We start from the raw sequence: 13,442 nt of genomic DNA, 5'->3' as shown, positions 1-13,442 counted from the left end.
GTGTCTACCATTTAGTACCGTTACCGTTATTTGTACAATTTTGTAGTTTTAAAAATGTCTCAGTTTTTATTTGCAATTAACTTTTAAGTGAAACTAAAACAGTTGTGGTTGATCGTGGAATGCCAAATTTAATCGAGGCTAGTGTCGCGAGAGGTGATGAGTTTATTGAGTATTTAAGAACTCAAAAATTCGTTAAAATACACGTGGATTGCAGAAAATCATACATTCGGAAAACTTCAATCGCTGCAGTGAAAAGACAACGTGAGGAGGAATAGGCTGTTTATTTTGTGGCAATAAAGCAAATGAAGAAACTGAGAAAAAGAAAGCACAGCATCTTCAAAAATAATTCGTAACGAGACTACACTAAAATTCAAAGATTCCCTGTTGAAATTAGCTAAAGATCGTTCTGATAATGTTTCGAAGGCTGTTCTTGAACGTATTAATTTTGAGTATGATTTAGTCGCTGCTGATGCAAAATACCATGACAGTTGTTACAAATCTTTCTTAAAACCTAATACTGGTCGTAAAATTGGCCGTCCACAAGATGAAACTGTAAACTCTGCGATGGAGAAAATGTTTTAATTCATAGAAACGAGTAATGATTGCCAGTTTTCGTTGGATGAATTAAGGAATGTTTGTCAAGATGTAGTTTTAGATGACAGAACTCTAAAAATACGATTGAAATTGAAGTATGGTAGTACAATTATTATTACAGAAAAGCCTGGAAAATTAACATTAATTTGTTTTATTGACAATTAACAAGATATTTTAAGTCAAGTCTGGTCTGATAAAACAGACTTGGATGAAAAAGACAAGCGGTTAAAACCTTTGAAAGCCGCAGCAGCAATTGTTCGTTCGTAGAATGTTCAAGGATATCAAGGATTAACGATATTTCTGAATCATTGTCATATCTTTTGGAACAAGTCATTTTAAAAACAAGCGTCATAATCTAAATTATCTAAAATTAGTTTGTACGAATATTAGCCACTGCATCATGACAGCTGTTCGGCCTAGAACCTTTAAATCTAAACTACAGCTGGGTCTTTCAGTTTTTTTTCATCGGCGGTTGGCTTCGAAACGTCTCATACAAATATTTTCGTCTCTTGGTTTAGGCGTCTCTTACAGTGAAACAATGAACTATGAAGCAGTTTTCAGTCATCCACCTCATATTTTACCACCAAAAACAGGCACATTCATCCAATATGTCAGCATCAGACAATGCTGACATTAATGTAAATACTTTGGACGGCAATGATACGCTTCATATAATGGGTATTGTCCAAATTGTGACTCCCAAAAATTCATTATTACAAGAAGATCCCAAGCCACGAGTAACTGAAGTTCTTTCGGCAAAAGATTTTGCAGCAAAGGCTCATGAACCTATACAGGTCTATCAAGACTCTGGTGTGGTTGGGTACAGCAAAATAAATGTGCGAAATTTTGATTATGAAAGTGAATCTAAAGTATCTTTTTTTTTAAAGTTAATGTGACATGGTTCTATGGCAAATACAAAAAATTTTCTCTACCTGGTTGGAATGGTTACATTGAATGCTTGACGAGTAATATTATAGATTTTTTTAAGTCAAAAATTACATTTTTGCCATTTGTTCATCAACCAGCAAGTAAGTACAATACAATATATACAACTTTACTTTGTGCTTTAGAGAATGCTAAACGTTATAACCAGAAAGTATGTATAATTACTTTTGATCAACCTCTGTATGCGAAAGCTCGCGAGATTGTATCTACTGCCCCTGAAGGATCTGAAGTATCGAATATAATAATAAGACTAGGAGGATTTCATTTGCTTATGTAATTTTTTGGAGCAATCGGTTATATTATGCAAGCAAGTGATTTAAAGGAAGTACTCGTTGAAGTTTATATACCGAAATCTTTAGAGAAAATGCTTAATGGCTATGCTTACGCAAGAGCAGTTCGAGCTCATACAATACTTCAACTTACTTTAGCATTAAGAATATTAAACTCGCTATTGATGATGAAATGGATGCAAATCTTATTATTACCGTTGAAAATATTTTTAATAATATTCTTTCATACTATGATATTGAAGAAGATGATAAAATATATGGAAAATTACTTGATCAGTTTAACAAATCAATTGAATATCAGAAACGAGGGCCAACCGCACATTACGGCTACAATGCTTTCGGATGGTATCCATTGCAAAGGAGTTTATAAGAGCAGAACGTATAGGAGTAGGCAAGCAGATTTGAACTGCGTTAAAGAAATGATACCTTATTTCGATGCATCTGGATATTTAGCTTATGCTAAGTCTGCGCACTTGTACTTACAAGACATGCTTCAATTGAACCAGGTAATGGATCCCAGTATTTATCAAATGTTTACAGAAGGATTTTTTACTGTTCGACGTTCTGATAAACTTTGTTGTGGAACTTCAACAGATATGATTATTAAACAATCGATGACGAAATCTATTAAAACACATGGGGGCATCTCTCGAGGAAGAAGTACGAAAGAAAGTGTGATAAGTAAATGGGTTTACGGAATGCATGCAATGAATACTATATGTGAGGGGTTGCAAGTTCTTGCTAATGTTCGAATGGACGCAACAGATCAGCATATAGATGCAAGTGACTCGCAGCTCAATACAGATGCTAAAGATATTAAAAAACTCCTATACTGATTTTGATCACATGATCCTTTTCCTAAAACTAATAAAATCATGTCTATTGCTTCTGGAATTGTTGGTGATGATAAGATTAATTGCCATAAAGCTCGTGAAGTTGGGATTGCTTTAATGTCTAAAATGACAGGTGAAACATTTAATAATATAAAATTAAAACGCTCTGAAAAAGTACTCCCTCTTTTAGTTGCGAGTAGCACCGTGAAAGTGCACGTACAAAAAGTAGCTATAGATCCTGTATTATTATTTAAACGCATGAGTATCACTGAAGCTTTTGACGAGGAGATTGAAAAATTTTTTTAGTATGAATTAGTCGCTTACCCCTTATCACTTTTTAATGCAGCTGGAATGCGTAAAACAACAAAGTCAGCAATTTATAATTGATTTGAATCAGTCAATACTGAGGTTGATCGTAGAAACGCTACTTACATTATTGATGGAGGGTTCCTACTACATCACGTTTTGTGGGATCGAGAAGAAACCTTAAGCGTTATTTTTGATAAATATGTTCAGTATCTACGCAGACATTACGGGCTTACAGTGACAGTGCTATTTGACGGCTACAGTGACTCGACAAAAAACATTAAAGCTGAAGAAAAACGTCGTCAAACTATAAAAACATCATCGGGTTCCGAGATTATCTTTGATGAAAATATAACAGTTCCAGCGAATCAACAACAATTTTTCGCTAACATTAATAATAAATCTCGTTTCATTTCCATGTTAACTGAAAAATTAACGGCTTCGAATATTGAAGTGAAACAAGCTAAAAATGACGCAGATCTTCTTATAATTGAGACAGCAATTAAAAAATTTAAGGCAACAAACACAACAATTGTAGTTGGTGAAGATGTTGATTTGTTAGTACTGCTTACTGCAAGGACTCCAGTAGATAAAGTTATTTATTTTCTGAAACCCGGAAGGGCTCAACAGCGAACAGAGATATATTCTTTGAAAAGTTTATCGGCTTATTACAAATGCCAAAAGTACATTTTATTTTTACATGCGATAACCGGCTGCGACAATACATCAGTAATGTACAGAAGGGGCAAAACGTCAGTACTTAAATTATTCGAAAAAAAGGACTTAACTGACTGCTGTAAAGTTTTTACAGAACTTGATTCCATACCGCAAACAATAATTACGGAAGGAATTCATTTTCTTCTAGCGGTTTATGAAGCTCCAAAATAAATTAGTTGTCTTGATAAATACCGATACTTAACTTTTTTTAAAAATACGCGAAACAAGGAACAAGTACAACTATCATGTCTTCCTTCAACATCAGCATCTGCTTTCCAACATTTGTATAGGGTATATTATCAAGTTCAAACATGGCTAGGCAACGAACTGAATCCAGAAGAACCGATTAAAACCTTACTCCCATCTGCCCCAGAAAAACTCCTTAACACTATTTTTTGGAATTGCAAAAAAGATTGTAGTGTCAAATGTGGATGTAAAAAAGTAGGGTTACTGTGTTCTCTAGCGTGTACTAACTACCAAGGTGGAAACTAACTACAGGGGAAACCACAGTAAAAAATACGCGCCGAGTACACTACCTCACAGGTAGTGTGGAAACGCGTGCATATTATCATAAAAAATTTTTGAAAGGACTATTTTTGTAGAGAATTTTAAGATCTACAACTTCGGTTTTTTTTTGATAAAACTTAACAAAAGTTAATTCTAAAACTAAATAAGTATTGGTTTCGGAAACATAATAAAAATTTGTATCTTAAATTAAAACTAGTTATGCTTAAGGTATATAGATAGGTGCTGATAAGTTATTAAAAGCAATTGAAACATTACCTATTATTTTTAGCAATGCAAGGTAAAATTATAACTAGCTAATAAAAACTGTCACATTTTGGTCATAATTTGTATCTAATGAACATTATTAGTTAAATAAACAACTAGAATACTAGAAACATTAATAAATCGCGAGAAAAATGAATCAGCCTTATATAAAAATCGGTGTAACTCTATACTTAAACATCAGTCCTAAATATTGAAAAAGAGTCCTTCATAATACATTGATTTATGATATTTTATTTATCAAGTTAAAAATACTCTCTTTGGTTGTGCTATTTTCAGCTTCTGAGAATATAGTCTCTGATGTAATATCAAAATTACTAGAATTTTGGTGCCTTTTTTTAATGTCATCACATATTTGAACGCTTCAATGTGAATTATCTTTATTTCACACCATTTCAACCTATCTCCATCTTCGTTAGTTGTGTAGTTTCCACAAGCAAGTTGTTTGAGATCAAAGAAACATTCATGAGTCAGTTCTTTCACTGAATAAGGTGGCCCTTTTTTCTGTGCAGTTTTTATTAATGTTGTATATTGGTCAGGCACATAAATTGAAGACTTCAAAGCTCTGGACACATTTCTTTGATTTGTAGAATGAACCGTATCGCCCTCATTTTGAGCGTGTCCTTTAATTAGAAATTTGTGAGTAATAATCTTCAGTTTTGGGAATGTATTTACGGCATATTGATACATCGCCACCAAATATTTATTTTTTTGCTGACCACAGCAATTATCGCTATAAAACATAACGTTGAAATCATCAGTTGCTTTGTTTTGTAAATATTCCAAATACATAAATACGCACGAGCCAATTTCATTTACTACTCGTGCTCCTTCTCAAATTGTTGAGAACAATAAAAGTACGCAAGACTGCATACCTTGGACGCATACTGAGAAATGATAAATATAGTCTTTTGCAGGGCATCATGCAGGGTAGAGTCGATGGCAAAAAGGGAATAGGTAGAAAGAGGAAGTCATGGCTGCGAAATATTTGAGACTGGACAAACATGACTCTAGACGAATTATTCCACGTTGGAAAAGACAGAGAAGCTTTTAAAAATGTGGTCGCCAACCTCCATTAATGGGGACTACATAAGAAAAAGAAGAAGCTCCTTCTCCTTCATGCCATACAAAACAAGTTATGGTAGGTACCTTTGGAACGCAGTTCGGTACTTGTAAAATAAGGTATAATATATATATTATATATATATATATATATATATATATATATATATATATATATATATATATATATATATATATATATATATATATATATATATATATATATAGTAAACTCTTAAATATTGGGGAAATCTGCAAGAAATACTCTAATGTGTATCAATTGTTTCGCCGAACGTTTTCGCCAAAGAGAATTAATTTGGCTTCTTCAGGGCTGAAAGAGAATAAATTATAATTAGCTACCATATATTATCTATTAAAACATTATTGATCTTACCGTAACTTAGAATTGTAGAGTTAGAATATTAAAAAACTTTGCTAGTAACATAGTGGTGTTTTTTGTTACTATGTGCAAAGAAAAGTTTTTTATAAGGATTGAAATGTATGGTAGCTTTGAACTTGACACGTAAAGGCTTACCCAAGGTTAATCGAAAAACCCAAGGTTAATCGAAAAACCCAATGTAACTACATTTAAAAGGAGGTAATTCTTTGAATTGTCGGCAATAACTAAATTTTTGATTTTTAGATAGTTAAAAGTGAGGTTCTGTTTAAGCCAGAACGCAAGCGCTGACAACTTCATTATTAATTCGTATGAATCTTTATGTCGTTAAGGTTCATTGGTAAAAAATGAATTTAAATCCCAGTAAAGGGAAATATTATTTTGATTTTCTTTATTTAATTATATTATATTGTTCATGTATTATTAAATCTTATTAAGACGTATCTAAGAAAAGCAAGGGAATGTTATATATTTTTTGTTAATGAAAATTAATTATAAAGGTATGTTAGTTGTTAATGGATATATCAGTGAAGTTAGTTATCTGTGATATAGTATTGTTCTTGGTATCTGATTTAAGTAACAGGTGGTATATATCGCTTAGATTCTTGATGTCACTCTTAACATTAATGGAGAAATCGTTAAGGAAAATATAAGACATTTCAATGAACTCTCTTTTAGATTTATTGTTCTCACGGTGGAGAATTGTGGTGTTAGTATAGTCCATGAGATGACCAGTGGAATGGACATGTTTGGCTAATGCACAACGGTCAGGGTGAAGTCGAGAATCACTTTTGTGTAGTGTAATACGTGATTTCAATAATTGAGATGTTTGACCGATGTAGGAATTGTTGCAAGAGAGACATGTTGTAGACAATATTACTAAGCCTATCTATGGGAGTCTTATCTTTTATCTTAGAATAATGATTATTAATTGTTAGGGCTGATCTACAAGCCACATTAAGTTTAATGTTGTTATTATTATTGCCAAAGCTATTTTCAACACTTTTCAGAATACACTTTTCACTTTTTCTGAATGTGGCTTGTAGATCAGCCCTAACAATTAATAATCTTCATTCTTCTCACTGGTCGTTCTTGGGCTGACAGAATGAGATTTTAAAGTCTGTCATTAAAATGTGATAATTTATTTAGTAGGGAGCATATTTATTGTTTATCCTTAGAAACACATGTATGAACATAATTTCGGTGTAAAGAATCAATGGCAAGACCGCCTTATATCAGACATTCTAGTAAGTTTCGATATCGTGTCACTCTTTGCAAACATTCCTATAGACGAAACTCTAAATATTCTGAAAACTAAATACAGTATCCAGCAAGACCACTTATCTCCCATTAAACATTGTATGTCCAACACTTATTTCATCTTCCAAAATGAATTCTACAGACAAATAGATGGTGCTTCAATGATCTCTCCACTATCTCCAGTAATTGCCAATATCTTAATGGATATTGGCATATAATGGATAATGAACCCACAGGTTGGCTACGATATGTTGACGATACATTCGTCATTTGGCCCCATGTCAGGGATGCTTTGGTTTCTTTTTGAACCCATCTGAATTGTATACATCATAGTATCCAGAAACTGATTCATCCCTACCGTTTTTCGACGTTATCATAAATTAAAACCAATCCCAAGGTTTTTATCACTCTGTTTATCAAAAACCAACCCATACCAATCATTACTTGCATGCCAAGTCTCATCATCTCCCTTCACAAATTAATTCAGTCATTAATACCCTTGTCTCCTGATCAATACCACTTTGAGACGATGCAAGTAGACCCGCTGAGCTCTCTAGTTTAAAACAAGCCCTCATCCAAAAGAGATACAGCGACAATCACATCAATAGAAGCTTAAACAGATATCAATTTCCACTCAAAGGCTCAGATCCTCATTATACGAAAGCTTTTCGTCCTTACATCAAAGATATCACTGACAAAATCGACAAAATTCTAAAATCAAGAGGAATAAACACAGTATTTACCCCCCGACAAAAACTTTCATCTCTTGTCCAATCAATTAAAGACAACATTCCAAATGAACAACACGTAGTTTATGAAATTCCTTGTGCAGACTGCCCTCAATCCTATATAGGGCAAACAAATCGTAGAATCTAAAATAGGATTTATGAACATTTCATTTATGTTCGCAATTTCGACTCAGTTTTAGCTTTAGGTCATCGCCATCTTCATACAGTTCACAGAATAGATTTTGAAAAATTCAAAACCATAGCCCTCACCCGCTTCTATAAACCAAGAATTATCCGAGAAGTCATAGAAATTAAAAAAAGGCCAAATTGTCTCAATAAAAGAGTTGGCGGCATACGGCTACCTTCGACAACAAAGTACTGCTTCTATCATCATATTCATCTATAAGGAGCAAAGATACAAACAAGTTAAAGGAGCACCGATGGGTTCACCACTGTCACCGGTAATAGCAAATCTGTTTATGCAAGAAATAGAACAGCGAGCAATAGAAACAGCCGAACACAAACCCAAACTTTGGCTTAGGTACGTGGATGATACTTTTATAATCTGGACATTTGGAGAAGAAAAACTAAAGGCATTTTTAGAACCCATCAATAATATACACCATTTCTGTTAAAAATGGTGTATATTATTAAAAAACGCGGAGTCAAACCGGAAAAACTACAGAACGCCATATTTATAACTCCCGGTTATTTCATATGTAAAGAAAAACAGAACACTCTTTTTGCTTTTCTTTAATTTTTATAATTTACGTTTTAATAGTTTGTTACGACACTGTCAAAATACTTAAGTCTTATTAAGCTTTTGGTAGTAACATTGAATATTGTCTTATTAATTTTTATTACTGCCATACGAGACGTCATTTTATTATTATTTAAACCCTTCAAATATTTCCTTTTGCGGGTAAGCTAATTTTAAATTGATATTGTACAACTAATAATAAAGTTGCTCTTTTTGTAGAGAAACGCAGTTGAGTTTTACTAATGAAACTTTCCTGATTAAGGAAACAAACATTGGTACAAAACAACATTATTGCTTATAATTAAAGTTCAAATGGCAAAACTACGATTTGAATTTATCGTGAGGGCATTGGCAAGTGATAATCAAACAAACTGCATCACCATAACCTCAGTTGAGACCGAGAATAACAATTGATGTGCAAAATATTTCCAATCATGAAAAAGTACAGTCTACAGCAGATTTTTAAAAAGTAAAAAGAGCTCTAATAAAAAGAAGAAAAAAGTGGATCACTTTTAAAAGATACTGAAATGATATTTATTTATGTCTATTTAATTTATAATGTCTTTATCAAAAGGTCCTTATTTTAATTTATTGAAAAGCACGATAATTTATATCAACAATTTATTTGATTAATAATTACATAATTTATGTATCCGAACGGTACAGTTAAATTCGCGACCGCGAGTCTTCAGACTTAACTGTTCCTCCATATAAAAATGTTTTATTTTTATACATAAATCGCCGTTATCTCGAAAAGTCCAAAACATTCTTGAGTAGACGGCGAAACGGTAAAGGCAAACTGGATTTCCCGCATCGGTTCGACCTTTTTCTGGAAGATCGTTCAGGTAAATAGACACCTCTCGTAAAATCTAAAACATAAGCATGTGAATAAAAACATGTTTACAGGTTAAAACTATGACTCATATTTTTACGTAACATTGCCCCCCTCTCAAAAGATGGTTCCTCCTGGAACCTTGTCGGGACTAGAACTGGAACGGTATGCTGGTATCGGCAACTGGACCCTCTTTTACAACTTCCAGTTGTATAAAAATGACAAGGGACGGTTTTCTCTCCGCACCAGTAAAGCTGGATTTATAGTTTGACGGACTGTAGACGTAGACGCACTGCAGACGTAACAAACGCACTGTAAATATTATTTCAATTTATAAATCGACGGAGTAGAATTTTTTCGCATGAGTAGAAACAGTGGCTACAGTTGGTGACCATGATACTATAATATCCTTTTATTATTTTATAAATTCTTAACATTAATTGTAAAAAATAATCAACAAAATCAAAATCCGAATATGTTGACAAACAACTTTACAAAATGGTGGGCGTACCAGACAATTCACTTTGGTTGACAGCACAAAATTCTTCCTTTTGATTGGCCAGACGCAAGTAACGCACTGTAAAAGATGAAAGTTGGCCAACTCTCCCGTTGCAGTGCGTTTGACTTACGTTTCGTCATGCGTTTACGTTCATTTATAAATAAGAGTACACAAAACTTTATGTTGATCTTTTTCCAGTGCGTCTACGTTTACAGTGCGTCAAACTATAAATCCAGCTTAACTATGCGGATTGCAACAGACTAACACCTGGACTTCGGTGTCTTTAAAGATCTCCTCCACCATATTTCGGATAACCCTCCAATCTAATTGGCGGCACTCCAACTTTGGCATGGCTAATTTTTGCTCTCTCAATTGAAGTAAGGCTTCCCATACATCTCGGTAGGTAGGTTGGTCACGGGCAGTGTCTTTTGTTACCAGGTAGAAAAGGTAACGTGATACATCTTGGAGTTTCAAGGTTTTACCGGGAGCTGGCACCTGGTATTGAAGTTCTGCAACTCGACCAAACTTCCTTCGAAAGACCGATGCCAACCCTGGTGCGTCTTTGATACTGGCCGGGATGGTAAGGGCCAGCGAGTAGTCATCGGGGAGCGCGAGTAGATCTTGCTTTTCTTCAGTGGTAACACCATGTCTTGCTTTACCGGTACCTCCATAGGCACCCATGAATTCCTCAAACGTGAGGTCAGACACATCGTGGACTTGGTTTACTTCCACTTCCCCATCTACGTCGTGGTCACCTTCGAAAGATGCCAACCGGTTATGGTGTACTATCGTCGGCTTTCCCCTCGGAATCTTGCTTATTCGGTAGATGACATCGTTGATCTTCTCCATGATGAGGTATGGACCTTCCCAAAACTGCTGCAATTTGGGAAAACAACCTTTTCGCTTCTTGGGATTATAGAGCCAGACCTTGTCGTTCTTCTTAAAGCAACCCTTTTCGGCTTGTGTATCGTACCGTTTCTTCATTCGGTCGCTAGCGATCTGAAGGTGGGAACGGACCAACTCATGTACATCGTCCATTCTTCTTCGTAATTCGATCACATAATCTTCACCTGCTACATCTTCTCCAGGTCGACATCCAAACTCGAGATCACAAGGTAGTCGCATTTCGCGTCCGAATAGGACTTTGGCTGGTGTCTGGCCTGTTGATTCGTTAACAGCAGATCTGTAGGCCATTGTGAAGAACGGAAGGTATTGGTCCCAGTCTCGCTGATGATCGGACACCATCTTTGTCAAATACTTGCCAACTGTCCTATTCATTCGTTCTACCATACCATCCGATTGCGGATGATACGCGGTAGTTCTTGTTTTCTTCATGCCTAGTCTATCACATATTCCTTGGAATAGATCGCTTTCGAAGTTCCTGCCTTGGTCACTATGTATCTCCAAAGGCACTCCAAATCGACTGATATATTCTTGGATCAACTTATCTGCAACGGTGGCGGCCTTCTGGTCTGGAAGTGCGTAAATCTCGACCCACTTAGTAAAGTAATCCATTACTACCAACATGTACTTGCCCCCATTTTCACTTTCTGGAAATGGCCCAGCGATATCCAAAGCTATTCTTTCAAACGGGCTTCCAACATTATATTCTCATAGGAGCTCTCCTTTTTCGGTAAGGCCCGTTACTCGTGGCACAAATAGTACATTTCTTACACCAGTCTTTTACGTCGTCGGAACTGTTCATCCAATAAAACCGTTCCCGAATTCGCCGAAGGGTTTTCTTTACCCCAAAATGCCCTCCCGATGGACTGTCGTGTAACTGACGAAGTACTTCGGCTATTCTGCTCTTTGGGATCACCAACTGTCTTCTCTTCTCTGAACCGTCATCATTTTCCAGGACTCGTTTGAGCAAGCCATCTTCGACGATAAATGAGTCCCACTGGGCCCAATACGTCTTAACTAATGAGCATAGGTTTGATATTTCCTGCCAAGGTGGTCGACGGTTTTCCTCTTTCCATTTTCGGATTTTCTGTATAACTGGATCTCTCTCTTGTTCTTCCCTTATCTTAGTAGGCGTCCAGTCGTTGTTGACAATCGTCGTTCTTAGCACTGCTGCTTCCTTGGATTCCGTTTTGTTGCAGTGGGAACACTCTGCTGGGCATGGCCTTCTGGAAAGAGAATCAGCGTTTCTGTGGCTAACTCCGGCTCGGTGCTCAATCTTAAAATCGTATTCTTGGAGTCGTTCGATCCACCTAGCTATCTGACCCTCTGGATTCTTAAACTGCATTAACCACTTAAGGGCGGCATGGTCGGTTCGGATTAAAAACTTTCTACCATAGAGGTATTGATAGAAGTGCTCTACTGATTTAACTACTGCTAGAAGTTCTCTTCTCGTGACGCAATAATTCCGCTCAGGTTTTGAAAGAACTTTACTTAAATATCCGAGGACTCGTTCCTGTCCTCCTTGAATCTAAGACAGCACTCCTCCAATTCCCACATTACTTGCATCCGTATCTAAGATGAACTCTCCTTCTGGCAGTGGATACCCTAAAATTGGTGCTGTTATTAGATGTTTTTTTAAGGTCTCAAAGGCATTTTGGCAGTCTGTATCCCAGCGGTATTCTCTTGCTTCCTCTGTAAGTCGCATTAATGGCTTAGCGATATCTGCAAACTTCTTAATAAACCTCCGGTAGTAAGTACATAGTCCAAGAAAACTTCTCACTTGATGTTTGTCAGTTGGTTTTGGCCATTCCTTAATGGAATCGATTTTTCCCTTATCCACGGCCACTCCTTCTTTACTGACTATATGACCCAGATAATTGACTTTACCCTGAAATAGCTGGCACTTCTTGGGGTTTAGCATCAATTGGGCAGCTTTAAGTCGATTAAAAACGTTTTCTAAATTCTTGAAATGTTCTTCGAATGTCTCTCCCAAGACGATTATGTCATCTAAATAAACCAGGCATGTTTTCCAAGATAACCCTCTCAACACATTTTCCATAAGCCTCTCAAATGTCGCTGGAGCATTACAGAGTCCAAATGGCATAACGTTGAATTGCCACAATCCAGATCCTGTGGTGAAGGCTGTCTTTTCTTTATCTACTGGGTCCATTTCTACCTGCCAGTATCCAGACTTCAAATCCAAAGTAGAAAATAGTTTACTTCCAGCCAATGTGTCCAATGTGTCATCGATCCGAGGCAGAGGATAACTATCTTTCTTGGTAACGTTGTTCAGCAAACGGTAATCTACACAGAACCTCGTCGTTCCGTCTTTCTTCTTAACCAGGACCACCGGAGAGACCCATGGGCTTGTAGAAAGTTCTATCACCCCGTCTTTCTTCATTTCCTGAACAATCGTTTCAGCTTCCTCTCTTTTCGCCTGTGGTAATCGTCGAGCTGTTTGACGAATTGGCTTAGCATTACCAGTATCAATTTTATGCTTAACAACGGTAGTTCTTCCCGTCTTTCC

General features: G+C 36.0%; 1 protein-coding gene across 2 annotated transcripts in view; it reads right to left on the bottom strand.

Moving 5' to 3' along the window:
* The window catches only part of Apoltp (Apolipoprotein lipid transfer particle), a 1,459,665-nt gene that overhangs the window by 628,931 nt on the left and 817,292 nt on the right, over nucleotides 1-13,442 (bottom strand). The gene's annotated exons all lie outside the window — the stretch shown is intronic.

The sequence above is a fragment of the Diabrotica undecimpunctata genome, chromosome 10 (assembly GCF_040954645.1).
Source record: "Diabrotica undecimpunctata isolate CICGRU chromosome 10, icDiaUnde3, whole genome shotgun sequence".
Classification (NCBI taxonomy): domain Eukaryota; kingdom Metazoa; phylum Arthropoda; class Insecta; order Coleoptera; family Chrysomelidae; genus Diabrotica; species Diabrotica undecimpunctata.
This window is presented reverse-complemented; position numbering and strand designations above follow the sequence as displayed.